Raw genomic sequence first — 18552 nt, forward strand, 5'->3', positions numbered from 1 at the left:
AGACTTTTTATTATGTTAAAGAGAGGATGTTGATGTCTACAGATTATTATATAATACATTTAATTCAGTTTATTATTGAAACTTAAAATGAGATGTAAAGACTTACCAATATCTCCCACCCCCACCCCCCTCGTATACACACATAACGACACAGCGTTCATGCATCATGCATTTGTCTTCGTCTTCAACGTCCCCCACCCGTAAGACGTTGACATTCTTACATCTTCCGTCGCCGGATGGATTAACCTCTAAAGGCCTGTGTTGTTTCGGGGGTTAAAATTAAAAGAATTTCCCAGTCAGCTATTGTCAGCACGTGTTCAGCACATGCGACAAGCCAGCCAATAAGCCGGGCAATATATTACAGGTTTCCATTGTACAAGGCTGTGACTGCCGAAGCATGAATAACATGGCAGTTTAGACAGTTTTAGTGTGATTGCTAAAAATGAAGTTCGGTGGGGATTATAACTCAACCAGCATGTGTCACAAGGTATAGGCCGCGGCTAGCAAAGCTAGGCTTTCCTGTAATGAACTGCTTAATATTTACATACAGACATACCACATTATAATAGCTGTCATGTGACTTAATAGAAAATGACTTCAGTGTACAGACAAAACTAAGAAAACAGACCTATGTGGTATTGTTCTAACATTTGGCAATAAACACTGCAGCTTATTGATTTAACAAACACCTGAAATTACAAATCTTGATTAGATAAAAGGTGGTTCAGTTTTTGTTTCATTATCGTGGCTTTTATTTTGTAGTATCGGTTTGAGCCAGAATGTTGAATGCGGAAATGAAAAATGCAATTATCAGCAATATTCGTTTCCTGTGTAATAACTACTATGATATGATATTTTGTGTTAATGTAATTGACAATTAGATATTACTTTCTGGTATGAACAAATAAATGGATGGATCTGGATGGAGGGATTAATGAATAAGTGAATGGATGTAGATGGAGGGAGGGATGAATGAATGGATGTAGATGGAGGGAGGGATGCATGAAGAAATGAATGAATGGATAAATGGATGTATTGATGCTATAATTTCTTTTAGGCTAGGCCTGCTTGAAGTAGAAGCAAAGATATAGTATGTGATGAAGGCGCGGTAGAATGAGGGTGCTAAGGTTGTGGCGAGACAGGTAAGCGAGGAGCGAAGTGAATATAGTATGTGATGAAAACAGTCATGTCAGGATTGTTTCATAATGACAGCAAGAAATACATTTTAGTGAAGTGAGAAAACCAATATCAATTAAACCATCCTTCCCCCACCCTCCCACCCCTCCCCCTTTTACAGACAGCTGGTCTATTCTTGTTTCAGTATATACAATACAGTATCATGCATGGGGCCCTCCTTTAACACAAGTTCTATAGATTTTGGACATTTCAGAGCTCAAATTCAAGTTTAATACAGAGCTGCAAAATCAAGCTTTTTAAGCGTGGTAAATAGAAGTCTTCGTCCAGATTCCGGTATCACCAAGATTGACACATGTCAGGAGCTCTGAATCAAATGTCGTGGACGTAAATCGTGTATTCTGAAGGTGACCTGGCATAATCTAAGATGACCGACCTCTGTGGTTACAACATGTATAACAAGTAGATGTGACGATGTGGGCAATACAACTACGTGAAAACATCCCTGGGAGTCGATCCCTCTGGATCAGTTTCTTGACATTGTGTGGCATATCAATTCCCAAGGAACATATTTGATCAAAAATGAGTTTAAACAGGCAAAAAACAACAAGCAGCACAATGGGATTGAAAACAAAAATGCATTAATAGAAACTCAGAACAATTCAAAATGAATCTAACGCTATATTAGATATATATCTAATTTATAAACTGGCTTTGGTGTCTCAAAGGGAATATAAGTAGATGGAGTGCAGTTGCAGTGAAAGCACATGCAATGTTAATACAAGATTATGCAGATTACAATTCTAAGATTTTTACAGAGCACACTTGTTTTTTTTTCTACATAAATTTATTGAAATTTATTATTGCTGAATTACAAGCATAATCCATTCCACAGTGAGAAATAATGCCAACAATTCTTTTCTAGAAAGGTAAAGCTGATATGCACACAAAGCTACACATTTAAGCTGCTTTATCATCTGCAAACAGCAGAACACTGTTATAAACAAAACAGTTTGGACATCTACATGCGTGAGAGTACACGAAACGCATGCACATTCTTTTAACATAAGATCAATATTCCTGTCTATTTTGCCAGAATTTTGTCACATTCTGCAGACACATCTCCCAGCACGCAAGACATATATGTGTGAATCAGTTATGTTACAGAGAGTTGGCTGTATATGCATAGAGATAATTCTGTATTCAGCAGCATTTTTTAAAATTCCCAATTGAATTTTAAAACATTAAGTAAAATGATCGAGAAAGCATAACGAGAGATGTATAACGACAAGGAGGCTCATGGGTGATAGAACTGTAGGTGTAGAAATTATCATCTAATGAATTCTGAACGCAAAATGTCAACTTCATTATGGGGTGAAAATTGCATCTACCCTGAAATTGTCATCTTTCCATAATTAAGATATGCATTTCAAAACCATTATCAAGTTTTGATGGAGGGTTCCTATCCAAATGAAGTTAAATGATGTAATAAAAAAAGATGTGACCATTCTGGCAGATTCTGGCAGATTTTGTGTTTTGTAATCCCACAGAAAGAATAAGCCATCATGGCTTTCACAGCACATATTCAACATTGAGACAACTAAGATGAAATTTGTCATGAGAATATGTAAGAACAAATAGTGGTCACACAGAATGAGAACATTTTTGCTGATAAGACATTATTTGGGCGCTGTTTGATGCTTTCAACACTGTGATGTATTTCCTTCAGGATGCTTCAAAACATTCGGTAACACTGAGGAGGGAACTGAGCAAGGAGGGGTGTGCATAAATTGTTGCATTAATTTGGAAAGCTTAACTTAGAACACATATAATCTAGAATGCACATACATTCTATATGTCTAGATAATAGACAATAACAAAGTGACGTAATTCAGTGATATCAATTACAAATGCATTATCAGAATACTTATTCACCAATTGAGGATACCCTTTATTAAACGGACAGGACTTGAGTTTACCATTTTCATGGCATGAACCCAAATAGGAGCGACAAATTTGTGTCTATGGTTCAGTTTCTTCGTAGTATATGGATTAATCGAATGACGTTTGGAAGATCATGCATGTACGTGATGAGCGGTTAAAATAAACCTTGTGTTAACTCTTTTGAATGCCATTGCTATACAATACGTGCCTACACTCTAATGACTAATGAAATCAGAAGAAATGATACAAGCATTTCACTAAAACTATCTGAAAAGTGCATACTGTCCTATTTTCGGTTAGGAAGTGGAAATCTACTTTAATTTTGGAAATCTCAGGACCCCCCTCCCTAGCTCCCCCGCAGGCTTTCATCGTGGGTTTAATCTTTCTGTTTTATCATTACTTACAGCAAAACTCTTGAGTTGTTATTAGGCTAGTATTATACAACTGGTAACCAAAACATCAAATTTCTTACGTATCGATGTATCATTTCGGTGAGACCTTTTTCATATCGTATTCACACATTTCACAGAGGTCTCTTCACTCACGGTCTGAATTGCTTCCACCTTCTCCTACGGCTGATTTTAATGTCACCCACTAGAACTGACAAAAGGTTACTCTTGATCGCTGTGACAGTATTTTTTGTTTACTACCTTAAACTTGAATTTATGGAAATTAACCAGAATGAAAACATTTCATGGTTCCTTGCTGCTGTTCATTAGTTCCATTCATGGGGAAATTTCTAACAAAGCCCTAATACAACAACAGTAATTTATGCTCACAAACTTTTGTAGCCAAAGTAATGGTAAGCCATGATATCAATTGCAGCACACATCAGTGTGTGAAGACTATCTACCATTATCATCATACCAAGTTTGACGAAATTCCGACTAGTAATAGTAGCCAAGTAATTGCAATTTGGAGTATTTGACCTCATTAATATTCATGAAATGAGCACCAAAATCAACAGGGTTATTCTACTTACTATGGGCCACCCACTCACCAAGTATGGTAATGATTGGTCATTCCCTTGTTGAGTTATTGTGCATACAAACTTTTCATAACGAAATAATGCTAGCGCCCTCCCCCCCCCCCTTATAAACATGCATGATATCAATTGCAACACACCTCAGTGTGTGGAGACTATCTACCAATATCATCATACCAAGTTTGACGAAATTCCAATAAATAGTAGCCAAGTTATTGCAATTTGGGAGTTTTTCACGTTTGACCCGTGACCTCATTAATATTTTTTAACTTTGACCTTGTATAACTTCGCACACGAAGGTCACACGGGGGTCAACCTATTGACATTTATGATCAGAAGGTACCTTTGACATCTGAAAATAGCATCGAAACTGTAAAAATCCCCAAAACACGAAAAGGTCACCAGAGGTCAAATTGAGGTCAAGGGTCACCCAGATGCGGGTCGACAACTGGATTACATTGAAGCAACTCCCAACCTTAACGGACAGTTCGTTCTCAAGTTATCACAAAAATACTAGTTTTTTTATCATTAATTGACCTTTGGTGACCTCGGATCACATGACTGTTAAGTTTGAATATATTCCCCTATACCATTTGCAACTTGTCCCAAAATATCAACCGTGTCACACCTTGGAACTGAGAGTTATTGCATTAAATGTCTGAAAATTAACTTTGACCTCTTATAACTCCGCACACGAAGGACACACAGGGGTCAACCCATTGACATTTATGATCAGAAGGTACCTTTGACATCTGAAAATAGCATCGAAACTGTAAAAATCCCTAAAACATGAAAAGGTCACCAGAGGTCAAATTGAGGTCAAGGGTCACCCAGATGCGGGTCGACAATTGGATTAAATTGAAGCAACTCCCAACCCTAACGGACAATTCGTTCTCAAGTTATCGCAAAAATACTAGTTTTTTAACATTAATTGACCTTTGGTGACCTCGGATCACATGACTGTTCCGTTTGAAAATATTCCCCTATACCATTTGCAACTTGTCCCAAAATATCAACCGTGTCACACCTTGGAACTGGGAATTATTGCACTAAATGTCTGAAAATTTACTTTGACCTCATATAACTTCACACACAAAGGTCACCTGGGGTAAAGCTATTGACATTTTTGATTGGTGAGACGTGAATACAGCATCAAAACTGTAAAAGTTCAAACATTTTTTTCTTTGCCCATTTTCTCACCCAAAATACTAGTTTTTTAACATTAATTGACCTTTGATGACCTCGGATCACATGACCGTTAAGTTTGAAAATATTCCTCTATACCATTTGCAACTTGTCCCAAAATATCAACCTTGTTACACCTTGGCACTGGGAGTTATTGCATTAAATGTCTGAAAATTAACTTTGACTTTGTATAACTTCACACACAAAGGTCACCCAGGTGTCAACCCATTGACATTTTTGATCGGAAGGTACCTTTGATATCCAAATCTAGCATCAAAACCAAACATTTTCTTTTTCGCCCGTTTTCTCCCAAACTAAGCACATTTTTTCTAATGTGACCTTTGACCTTGGTTTCAAATGTAGTTTGATCTGCTGATTCCAAAAATCAACATGACAAGTCTGTACAGCCATCCTAACTCCGACCGAAAACTTTGACCCCATATAAGTTCGCACACAAAGGTCACACGGGGGTCAACCTATCGATATTTATGATCGGAAGGTACCTTTGACATCTGAAAATAGCATCGAAACTGTAAAAATCCCCAAAACACGAAAAGGTCACCAAAGGTCAAATTGAGGTCAAGGGTCACCCAGATGTGGGTCGACAATTGGATTACACTGAAGCAACTCCCAACCCTAACGGACAATTCGTTCTCAAGTTATCGCAAAAATACTAGTTTTTTAACATTAATTGACCTTTGGTGACCTCAGATCACATGACCGTTAAGTTTCAAAATGTTCCCCTAACCAGTTCACAACTTGTCCCAAAATATCAACCTTGTCGCACATTGGCACTGGGAGTTATTGCAGTTTTAGTATTTTGGGTTTTTGGACCATAACTGACCTTTGGTGACCTTTGTGGGCACCAAAAACAATAGGGTTCATCTACTCACTATGGGCCACCCACCCACCAAGTTTGATCATGATCAGTCAATCCCTTGTTGAGTTATCGTGCATACAAGCTAAAGCGTCACACACACACACACACGCACACATACATGTATAGGCTCCCAAATGGGGACAACTGCTCAACACAGGAGAATTGGGGACATGATGATATAACTTTGTACTTCCTACTGCTTGCGTAAAATAGCTCTTAAATAATACTAAAGGTACCAGCTTAACACTAAAATCTGTTTCTTGTCCATTTTCTATGAATTATTGAACTTGGTTCTACACATACCATGTGGGGACACACTGTGTCACCTAACTGGGGACTTGGTGTGTCACCTAACTGGGGACTTGGTGTGTCACCTAACTGGGGACTTGGTGTGTCACCTAACTGGGGACTTGGTGTGTCACCTAACTGGGGACTTGGTGTGTCACCTAACTGGGGACTTGGTGTCACCTAACTGGGGACTTGGTGTGTCAACGAATTGGGGACTTGGTGTGTCAACAAATTGGGGACTTTCATTAACTGGAGAAACCCAGTGTCAACTAATTGGGAACACACTGTATCGACCAACTGGGGAGACACTGGGGGCTCAACTGCAGTGGGGACAAACTTTCCTTGTGTCATGCAAAAGAAACAACTTGAAACAAACTGTGTAACATGTCAAAGCATCACCACACCAAAATCAAAGGTCACTCAAAAATGGGGCAAATTCTTTGATTCTATGATAAAATTCTATTATTGCTATGAAGTAGTTTGTACACCAAAACATCCAATGTCTTTGCCCATTTAACACCTTCTCAACTTTAATATTTACATGGGTGGATTAAGGCAAGACGGTCCAAGGGTTTATAGTGTATTCATTCAACACATTGAATAGTAAAAAGTAGCAGTATACACAGTGCATGATGCACAATAAAACTTTATTAACTGAAACTTTCAACAAAAAAAGGTGCATTCTACAGTTTTCAGGAATTCCTAAAACAAAATGTTTTGACTGATTGCTTTTATGTCTGTTGCCTGGTAAAATACAGTTTGCAGACATTTCCCTATAAGAATAGCATAGTTAAACTGATGCTGTACACTACCAGTATTTGTACTATATATATGCAAATGGAAGTGTGAGTACAGTACTTTAATTTCAGTCTAGAAGTGAAACAATTTGATATGAAACATACAGAAGCATTAAAACTGCCTCTCAACAAATAATGCTCAAAAATAATTAAGCTGTGTACCCCTACATTAAAGATCCCAAGCAAACTGTTTTGTAAAACAGTTTCCATGACAGACTAGAAAGACTGTGGCATTTGTTCCTGAGCTCCTTTCTGCACGAACGACAAGAATGAAATCTGTCTAACAATCAACAAGCATGAATTTAACAAACAAGGAATAAAACATTAACCAAGAGCACTAAAACATTCACACTTTGATGCCAACATCAGGCTAGAGCTGAAAAGACAGTCAACATAGCTTCTTAGCAGATTAGAAAGTCTGTGGCATTTGTTCCTGAGCTCCTTTCTGCATGAACGACAACAATTAAATCTGTCTAACAATCAACAAACATGAATTTAACAAACAAGTAATAAAACATTAACCAAGAGCACTAAAATATTCACACTTTTATGCCAACATCAGGCTAGAGCTGAAAAGACAGTCAACATAGCTACTTAGCAGATTAGAAAGTCTGTGGCATTTGTTCCTGAGCTCCTTTCTGCATGAACGACAACAATTAAATCTGTCTAACAATCAACAAACATGAATTTAACAAACAAGTAATAAAACATTAACCAAGAGCACTAAAATATTCACACTTTTATGCCAACATCAGGCTAGAGCTGAAAAGACAGTCAACATAGCTTCTTAGCAGATTAGAAAGTCTGTGGCATTTGTTCCTGAGCTCCTTTCTGCATGAACGACAACAATTAAATCTGTCTAACAATCAACAAACATGAATTTAACAAACAAGTAATAAAACATTAACCAAGAGCACTAAAATATTCACACTTTTATGCCAACATCAGGCTAGAGCTGAAAAGACAGTCAACATAGCTACTTAGCAGATTAGAAAATCTGTGGCATTTGTTCCTGAGCTCTTTATTCCATAAACAACAACAATGAAATCTGCCTAGCAAGTCAATAAACATGAAGTTAACAAACTAGTAATATATGAACACAGTAAAGTTTGACCAATTCTAATACCACTTTTTGTTAGCCCTTCCAGAGTGATTTCTTATGAAGTCTTTAATATTGGTCCACTTCCGTCCATCAAAACAACTGTACTTTTCCATCACCCTATCAATAGCTGTCTTTCCAGGCAATTGGTTTAATGCTATTTCTCGTCTGAATTCCTTTAAAACTACTCTTTTCTCATCTTCTGTCCATACCCTCCTTTGGTATTTTCTCCCTGAAAGGACAACAAATATATACATTACAATGTGGTGCTTTTGAAAATTACACCTCAATGTTGCCATGTGATAGTTTACAATATAAAGAAACAAATCACATCAAAATATTTTGAGGTTGGTCTCCAGCATAAATTGCAATCTGTCTAGTATATTCCTCATATTTTGTTGTTTAAATAAAACTAGAAAAATACAAATTTTAAATGGTTTGTTTTATTTATGAACAATATTACCTTTCTTCATACTGGGTGGTTCTTCTCCTTCGGAATTAGTGCTTTCAAAAGTGGTGCCATTAGCTTGATGCAGAGACCCTACACTTCCCATGCTGCCCTACTTGTGTCCTCCTCCTCCTCTTCCTCCTCCTCATCACTATCATCTGTATCATCAGATGATTCTATGTTGTCAATTTCTGTGGAAATAAAATCAATGACTGCTTAGATTTGTAGTACAGACAGCACCACATAAACGTAGCGTAGAAAACACAGGTTAGATAACGACAAGTACCATTCCTTGCATCAAAGACACACCTTAGCCCACATAATTACAACTTGATAAACACTTTTTAAAGTATCACCTTAGATGATTACCAATTATTTAAAAAGGCAATTAAATTATTGATATATCAAGTTTTACAGTTCTTTAGCAGGTATACATTCTCCTCACTTCAGTATTTCTAATGTAAACTTTACAAATCAGCTTCAAAAGTCCTATTTGAACTTTGACCCTGGGCCGTGCCTTGTGCTACGTCTTGACATAATTTTGTCTGGAATCAAGAAGAAGGTTGATAGTGTCCATTACATATTACCCAGGGAGCCCAAGAAAGCAGACAGCACAACTTTTTCCAAACTACGTAATTCAGAATGTTTATATAATATATATCAACATTAAAATTTAACGACTAAATTCTAAGGAGACTTAATTATCATCTTTACAATTATTAAGTAAGGTGACTGAATCCAACAATGAGCTCATAGCATAACTTGACCAAGCTACTAAATTTGAAAAGATTATACTAATTTCATGACTATAACATGATGCATCTAATCTTATGATAACATGTCACACCACAATATTCCCTCTTAATTACCTCAGAAGTGCAATACATTTGCTCCATTCATTTCACATAGCTTCAATTCTAGTATCTGTAACACATATACATGCAGCTATAACTCTTTAAGATTAACTTTTCTATACATGGGCATCCTCAATATTCAGGTTACATAAAAATGAATAAAGAACAATAGAATGAAAAGTCTGGTCATCGAATACGAAAAAGCACCATGCAGACAGAAAGTCACAAAAGCGGTATACATATCTTGCAATGCCAAAATCATGACAAAATGTCAGTACTGCTTCCAACGTTTCAGTGTTTGATATGATGAAGTGCCCAACAACTGCCTCATGATTTATCCAATGGGCAGACATGATTTAGATCCTACTAACAATAACATCCTACTGAGATCTAAATTAACTAGCTAAAAAAGTTTCTCAACTTTCCTTATGTGTATAATGCTGCAGCTATCATCTGAAGCCTGGCTTAAAACTAGTGATGTTACACACAAACTGGCCTAACCCATGTGGTATAATGTATTAGATCATATAGACCTACTGTTAATTTCCTACTATGCACACACTATGCTAGTAAGTAGTATGTATGCACAACTGGATCCTAACCTATATGACATTAAGTACAATGGTAGCACATATGGCTTCCACAATGTACAGTAGGCTAGTCTATTAGAGGCCTATAATAGAAGTTCATAAACGAACAAACTGGAAATTACAAAAATAATTGGGGACACTGCACAGGATTATGATAAGTAAAGAGTAACTTACTCACTGGATCTATTTTCCTTCAGAAGATTCTGTCTCCGTCTCATGAAAGCTGGATGTTAGTAGCTATAGCTGCATATTGTAGTTATCTCAGGTACAGTAGGTACTACAGTTATCTTTGTGGCAGTACATGAAATTCGAACACAGTATACAAGCATGCTGCAGTACAGTGTGTATGTTTGCTGATCTCACAGCAATGTAAATTGGGGACATGGTCCACTGTTAGTATTGTCAAAGTAGACACACCCCATATGATTGGGGCTCATCAATTGGGGACATTTGGTCACTAATTTAACCAGCTTCAAGCAGTCACATGACATGAAATTCTTGCACATAAATGGGGACAACACCTTGACACACGCCCCACCAGTTAATGACACAAAGTGACACAGCTAGGCTGTAATGAATGCACCCAATGGGGACTGTCACAGATATTGCTCAAACTTTAAAAAATTCTTTCATTTGGCGGGAACTTCCAAAATCTGCACTTAACCCAAACGGGGACGTCCCCGATTGGTAGTATGTCCACACTTGGAAGGTGTGTCATCATGTAAATGTCCCCAGTTGCCAGCGGGTACATACGCACACACACACACACACACACACGCCAACCTGAATACATAGGTTCCTTTGCTTTTAGCAAGGAACCAAAAACTGGGCAAGAAATGTCAAGCGACTTTACAAGTTCTGCATGACCTACCTGAATCGATTATTTAACTTCCAAATTGAGCTTACAGCAAAATTGTCCTCTTCATTCAAAGCTATAAACACCTTGAAGTCAATACTTTGGTTTACATCTAAAGGCTAGTTATAGGTGTGATAATAATGTTGTAGTACAATATTCGTGATAATCTGCCAACCCCCCCCCCCCCCCCCCCGACAACCAGTCACAAGGTCACATTTTGGAGAGAGCACACAATTGTCTCTGTGGTCCCTCATCTCTGGAACTCTTTACCCATTGTTTATTAAAACCCTGCCTTGTGCAAATTCTTTCCTTAAACCCCAACTCTTTACAAGGATTGTCTGGTAGACCTTAGAAGTTAACCTTATAAAACAATTGACAATTTTCAAACATGTTTTCAAAGTATGAGAACCCTAATATTATGTTTGACAGAGAAACAATTTTTAATCGTTTAGGATGGCCATTTCAAATATACTTTGAACAGTAGCGAAGGAGATCTGGGCAAATGCAGATTGCGACAAAACATTATTATCACTTGCCTGGTCAGGCTAACACGTGATAGCTAGGAAACTACTGTCACACTGTCACATGCAGTAGGATGATAGTGCTACTCTGTCATCAGAAAAAAGTATTTATTATTATCACTTGCCTGGTCAGACTAATACCTGATAGCTAGGAATCTACTCTGTCACACTGTCACATACAGTAGGATGATAGAGCTACTCTTTCATCAGACATTGATGATGATGAAGTTCTGCAAACACTGTCAAAAAGTTTCAAATTTTACTTCATTGATCAAAATGAAACTTGACTTATTCAAGCTATGTAATGACCTATATTGAATTATCAGCGTTTAATCTCATTTTCATTAACCAAGTACAACTTGTCATAGCTTGCATATGTTTTATGTGTCCTAGTATATATAGAAGAAGTCTGGTCGAAAATCCTGTTAACATCTAATGGTGGTTACAACAGAGCAATTAAAGATATTTTTTATGGAAACAATACCAGCAAAATGTACACTGTTTGTATTGAGGGATATATATATAGATATACATATATATATATATATACATATATATATATACATATATATATATATATATATATATATATATATATATATATATATATATATATATATAATATTGATACAGTACATATATGCTTCAGAAATTGCAATGATGTTTGTTGAAACTTTATTTACAATAAGTTCTGACAACTAATTTTCATAGAAAGTAGGACATAGTTGGGTTAAAAAAATGTTAAGCCAATGCATATGCAGACCGAGTACAATAAAATTTGTCATGTAAATGTATGGACACTCTAATTTGTGACAAGCGACACGACCAGAATTAATTAAGTTTCACCGATGAAGACAAGTTCAAGGTTAACTGAAGTGTCTTTGGGTCGATCTTTACTGTTGTTGCTAAACAATCCTGCTTTTATGGAATCAATATTCCAAACCTTTCATGTTTCCTTTGCACACATGTAGTTTGGACTTTTTGTTATGGTTACCGGCGCATTCTAAACATAAGTGGACACTAGCTGTGAGATTTAGAATGGGAAGGGAAGGGGAGGGGAGGGGAGGGGTAGTTGATGCTGAAAGGACATGCAAACATGAATTTGCAAGGGATAGCATAGGGTTTCTTTAAGGTCCAATTATTTGACTACTGCATGGCATTTGAAGTTTTACAACTTTCCACCAAAGAAATTACATAAGCGGCACAACTCAAATGTATACCAAGTTTCACCGTTATACATAATTATGAATTTTCTTTAGATTAGAGGGATGTGGGGGAAGTACGTGGGAGGGGCGATTAGAAGAACCTTGCGTGGTAAATCCTCAATCTTTTAGCCATCTTTTCTAGAATAATATCCAAGGTTTTCAAATCGGGCAGGGGGAATTATTTAGAGAGTAAGGGGTAAATCCTAAAGCCATTGGTGAATTTGCCAGCCACACAACATAAATTTACATTTTGTTTTATCCATAACTGTCTTTAATTACATACTTGATAGAGTTGGCCTATTTATTCCCTGCAGACACCAAATTCATCGAAATTAATTCCCAAAACTTTTAACATAAAGATTAAATATTGACTTTGCAGTCTGGCTTGGTCTGGTGTTTTTTTTCCATTTTCCTTTGCTGGTACTTGACAGTGAGTCAAAAGTATTAGTCTGTCTGGTATTGATTCTGAAACGAATATCACCATGACAATATGAAGATAGGACTAAAGTGACAACATTAGTTCAAGATCAGTCACAAAAAAAACCTGATGACGGGTTTAAATGATAATACTGATATTTCTGTCAACATGAAATTTGAAATAAACATGCATACTCTACTTCAGCCAGCTTAAGCAAGGTTGCCAGTTTTTCTGAGATGTAACTGTCCCCCCCCCCCCAAAAAAAATGGATTTGAAGTTTTAGCCACTGTTTTATATCGTGCGGGGTCAGCTAGACCGTTGGACACTTGGGTTAAAAAAAAAAAAGGAAAAAAAAGGCTTACTTAGTTCAGTGCCAGATTGGTCAGCTTGATACTAGATTGGATATTGTCTAAACATAGTAATGCTTAAGTTGCTTATAGCTAGGGTATCCAAGGAATTTGTAAAAGTTTTAGGAGTGTTCAGGAAGTTCAAGTATCTGTATAGTGCCTTCAGTGTTATAACATGCTGCCGCTGTTCCAATCATGTAAATTCACACACAAAACCAGAACTATTACACAACAGCTAGGCTGGTACTTGTACATGATCAGTTAAAAATGAAATTTCCAAGATCAAGTGATTGAGCAGAAAAATCTGCTTTCAAGTTTACACCTGTGCTTTCGACAAGATGGATGAGAGCAGGGTGAACAAAGTAGATGATATTGACATTTAGAAAGAGGATTTCACCCTGGGAAGGCAAGACAAAAACATCAATAAATGAGTCAAATCAACTGTTTTGATTTTTCCATCCCTGGAGATTTTTGTTAGACAAGATGGATAAAGAAAATGACGACAAATCTTCTAGATTTTATTGACTGTAATGATAGTTGCTCAGTAATGAATGCTCATCTTCGATTCTAAAATGCGCGAGACACTCCCTGATGGTTCTTTACATGTTTAAAAACATGCAAAAACTTCATATCTCTAAAACCGTTTAAAATACCGATTTGGGAACTTATGAGCAAATTTATGTATTATATACAGAGAAGGGATATAATCTGAAGGAGGAATAAGTGAGCAGAGTTCGGAATATGGCATTTGAAGCACAGTGCTAAAATTGTTACCAGCTTAGTATGTTTGGTAGATCAGACATGGTGGGCACAAGTTGACTGGAGACAGGCCGACGCATGAGAGGAGAAAATTATGTAAATCAGAAGTTTTCAGAATATTTTGGTGTCTTCTTAATCAGCTGACAAATCTCCACTGTTAAGTCCTTATAGTACCTCATTACGTATGATGCGAGCAAACTGTGAGTCACTCAGGACCCATGTGACGGTTACCTGGAAGTCGGGGGTTGTGATTTTATTTGTGACGCAAACGGCCAGTAACTGGCAGCCGAATCGGACGAGAGCAGATGGGAATGTTTAGTGCACACCCTTAACTGTGTGATTCACTCTCACAGATGGTACATTTCCTCAGAAACTGAACCCCTCGTGCCCTTGAAGCATATAAAGAAAATCAACGCATTTTATTCACCATTGATAAAGGTAAACTGTCAGTTGATCAGTCTCATTCTCATATCTTGAGAAAGGCCTCATCGACATCAAGTTAAACAAGAAGTGATTCTATGATTTTCTATTGGAAACACACAACTCTTACTCTCACGAAAAACGAGGAATAATTCTTTGCCCTGTGTCACTGGTCAAATCATTTCAAGCGGTTTTATAATTTATATCTCTTTCCATAAAGCATTTGTAAAATTCAATTTGATTGGACAGGAGAATCCCTCATCATTTTGACATCAAATTGGAAACAGGCTAAGAAAACTTGAAACCCTCACTTTGTATTTCTTTGTATTGCGATTACGTAATACCATATCCGCGTGCCCTTAACGATGAGGCATGCCATCTGCAAACGTAACTTGCATTTTTTCCATTCTTTGCTCCGTTGTGTCATCCTATAATTTCATTTTCAATGGTGTTTTATCCACAAAAATCACTTTAATTCGATTTAGCTGTCTTAAAAGAGGATAAAGTTGACTACAAGGACTTATTGTCGTGGTATTTAAGTGAGTGAGTGGTCAACACCATTTGTGCTGAGGCAATCATAGCACCAAATGTGTGTTTCCTCTAAAAGAAATGCAAACACTATGGAAAAAATATTCACTAGATGGTTGATATCCTGATTAGAAAAGTTGTAGTGAGGGTGTAAGATTTCTTTATATGTTGGATAACTACAAGAACAGATCTGTTCAATCAGTCAATTTTTTTTTTTTAATTCTTTAAAAAAAACAAAATTTAAATGAATTTTTTTAAATTTTTTTTTATTCTATCCAGGCCAGCAGATGCCTATTAGGAAAAAATAACACTGCTCTGAGAATTTCATTCATACCTTTTACCATAAAATGAAGTGCCGAGTCCAGTTGTCTTATTATGGACCACAACATCAGTGTTCCTTCTCGTAATACATTGACTCAATGCTTAAAGTTACTTCCGTCATGAAAATAGAGACTTCAACTTCCACGCTTATAAGATGATAAACAAAAAGTCAAAAACAAAGACAAAGTTAAGTTGGGGGAGGGGAAGAAAATGGGATACATTTCATGGCTTTGTCACAGTAATTTTTGTTCAACCCATGAAGCAAAGGATACCAGCAAGTTTCTTCATATATATCAAGGCACTATGAACAGACGATACGTATACATACAGCTTAACACAAATACTGTATGTAGATCTATGACAACTGAACTGTTTACAGGGTTTCAACTATAGCACGATTTCTTGAGTTACTAATAGACACATGTCTCCAAAACTAACAGGCTGGCAAAGAAGGAAGGAAGATCAATAGGGGATAGTGCCCCCTATACTAGCAGTTTTGCCAGATAATAATTGAAAGCAATTTATAGAGATATACATAAGTAAATAGGAGGTAAGGAGCATCAAAATGGACTTGCTTGTTCTTAATGTTTACTCTGTTACCTACACAGATCTTTTCGCAGTTGATTAATTTTTTTTTTTTTAAATCTCTCTCTCTCTCACTCTTTGGCAAGTGTGCTGCATAAGAAAAAGTTCCCTTGATGGGCATTTCATTTTCTAACAGCGCAGCTCTGAATTTGACCCTGACGACAAACATCGAAAATACTTACATTTATAATGACAAATGCGATCAGGTTTACTGATGAACTAACTTCCATTTGTATTTAATTTACAGAAATTTTATACATTCTAATGACAAAAAGATTTCTCTTTTTGTTTTTAACTCCCTCATTAACAAAACTTGTTTACAACGTTTTGGATGCTGACGTTTTGGATTCTAAATTTTGATGCATTTATTACTATTATTCCCAATATCAGACTTTTTTTCTAATAATAAATCAGTGTAAAGCTATGTCTTGTTTGTGCAAGAAGGAAATTTTTTATCTTTATTTTGATAAAGACAACCTTGAAATCCTTCATTACCAAATGTGCACTAAATGTATCTACATGCTGTATCAGCAAGAATTTACATATATATAACACAGGTAAACTCATGCATGCATGAAGCCCTTCTCAAAGAACCATTAAATCAAAATATTTCAAGGAGATTATCATTGCCAGATTATCAATGCCAGATATATTCAGATTTTAAAAGAAGCTTTGCTCTGACGTAGGTTTGGAAAAGTCACCTGCTGAGACATTTGTATACAGTTGCGTTTTAAAGGATGTCTTTAGGCAGAATTTTCTTCTGATATGTTATAGAAAAATTTGACTGATAATAAAGTTTCATTCTATAGCTAAATATTCCGGTTTTGAGAGTTATTCAGCTTTAAAAAAAATATGCAAAATGTCTGGAATGTTTGTTTAAGGCTGAACTTAATGATTATGACAGCTCTTCATTACAGGTCCTTAATGTGTTAATGTTAATCCATTGTTTCATACATTTTAACCAAAACATGTTACTTCAACTTCAAGCAGTAAACAACAGAGCACCCACATCAAACCCCATTTTTCCGTGACAAATTGGTACTGCGTTGTTTGCACATTAATAGAGGCGATAGAGGTCTCATATTTTCCTATTGAGTTTTCTGTTGCAACTGGAGAACTAACCTAATTGGTCTGGATGCTAGAATTGGTTGTGTAACCACTTTAATTGATGAGTCTCAGGTGTTTAACAGTTCATCTCTCAAATATTTAAAATTGATATAGGATACATCCTGGACTGACAGCAACACATTTTTATCCGTTTACAAAATCTCAAAGCTAACTTTGTGTCTCACTTCATACTTTACTTTATATGCACACATCTGGACGTAGTGAATTCGTACTTGCTATAAACAGTATTAAGTATTTACCAAGATGACGATAACCTGTAAAATACATCAATGTCAACCGTCGTCGGGTGAAATTTTGTGGCATCCACACAGCTTGTTTGATGTCACTTGGATCCACTTCGATAAACAATTCATGGTTTGGTCCAACTCAAGGCCTTGTTATGGTAGATCGCTAGGGTTACCAATAAAAACACAATTTACAGAAGCATACTGGTGAGAGATTATACCTGACTACAAAAGCAGCCTGGTTTAGGTTGAATGGTTTAGGTTGAAGAAAGCTTTAGGTTGACCTGAGGTGACACGTCACAATGGGAGGGAGGTCAGTGGCAAAGGTAACCAGGTCAAAGGTTACCAGGTCACTCTAGACACAGTCGAGTGAGGGTGCAGTTGTTGCGGGGAGACATGTAAGTGAGGAAGCAAGTAATATTAAACTTGTGTAACAAGAATTGAAGTAAAAATCAAGTTTGAAGAATTTCTGCCATCATACCATCGCAAATAACATAATATAATCTACTCACTGGTGTATTAAGAAGCGCTTATATCTTGTGAAATATAAGCTATATTTGGAGTAATTTAGGAGTGTGATATTGAGAATAATTTTCCCATCTATAAAAAGTGTCACATTGTCTATCAGTGGAATACAAACTTTATTAGGTGGCCATTGTATCAAGAGAGCCCATATTGTGACTACAGTACTGATTTCGCTTAACTCCCGTTAAAATTCGTTGAAAGAAAAATAACCGAAATTCTTCGTTTTTCATCGAAATTCCGCGATTTTTATCGATTTTTATCGAATTTTAACGATTGGTTATCTCAGTCATTTCCTTCGTGGAATTTTCAACGATGCGTTGAAATTCTTTTTTAAACGAAATAGAAGGTCAATATGTGGTTATGCGAAACGTCGGAAAACGCGTAACTTCGTTTATTAATATCAGTTAGACTTTGGTACAGTCGTTTGAAAGAGGGAATATTTACAAAGCATTCTCAGGCTTGCATGAGTCAAAAGAAACATGTAGTTAAACTGACGGGGGACGTTTTCTGA

At 36.5% G+C, this 18552-nt stretch overlaps 1 protein-coding gene and 1 long non-coding RNA gene across 6 annotated transcripts in view; both read right to left on the reverse strand.

Annotated features, from left to right (window-relative positions):
• Positions 1-18552, reverse strand: part of LOC139971201 (sodium/calcium exchanger 3-like) — a 148146-nt gene that overhangs the window by 47334 nt on the left and 82260 nt on the right. The gene's annotated exons all lie outside the window — the stretch shown is intronic.
• LOC139971214 (uncharacterized) lies at positions 7047-11023 on the reverse strand. Of its 3 annotated transcripts, none has more exons than XR_011794335.1 (3): positions 10383-10986; positions 8776-8951; positions 7047-8544 (listed from the first exon to the last, which is right to left on the reverse strand). It is a non-coding gene; the product is annotated as an uncharacterized lncRNA (long non-coding RNA). The 3 variants fall into 3 exon arrangements; XR_011794334.1 differs by having other exon boundaries at positions 10379-10986; XR_011794333.1 differs by having other exon boundaries at positions 8776-11023.

Source organism: Apostichopus japonicus, chromosome 8 (genome assembly GCF_037975245.1).
Source record: "Apostichopus japonicus isolate 1M-3 chromosome 8, ASM3797524v1, whole genome shotgun sequence".
In the NCBI taxonomy this organism is placed as follows: Eukaryota; Metazoa; Echinodermata; class Holothuroidea; order Aspidochirotida; family Stichopodidae; genus Apostichopus; species Apostichopus japonicus.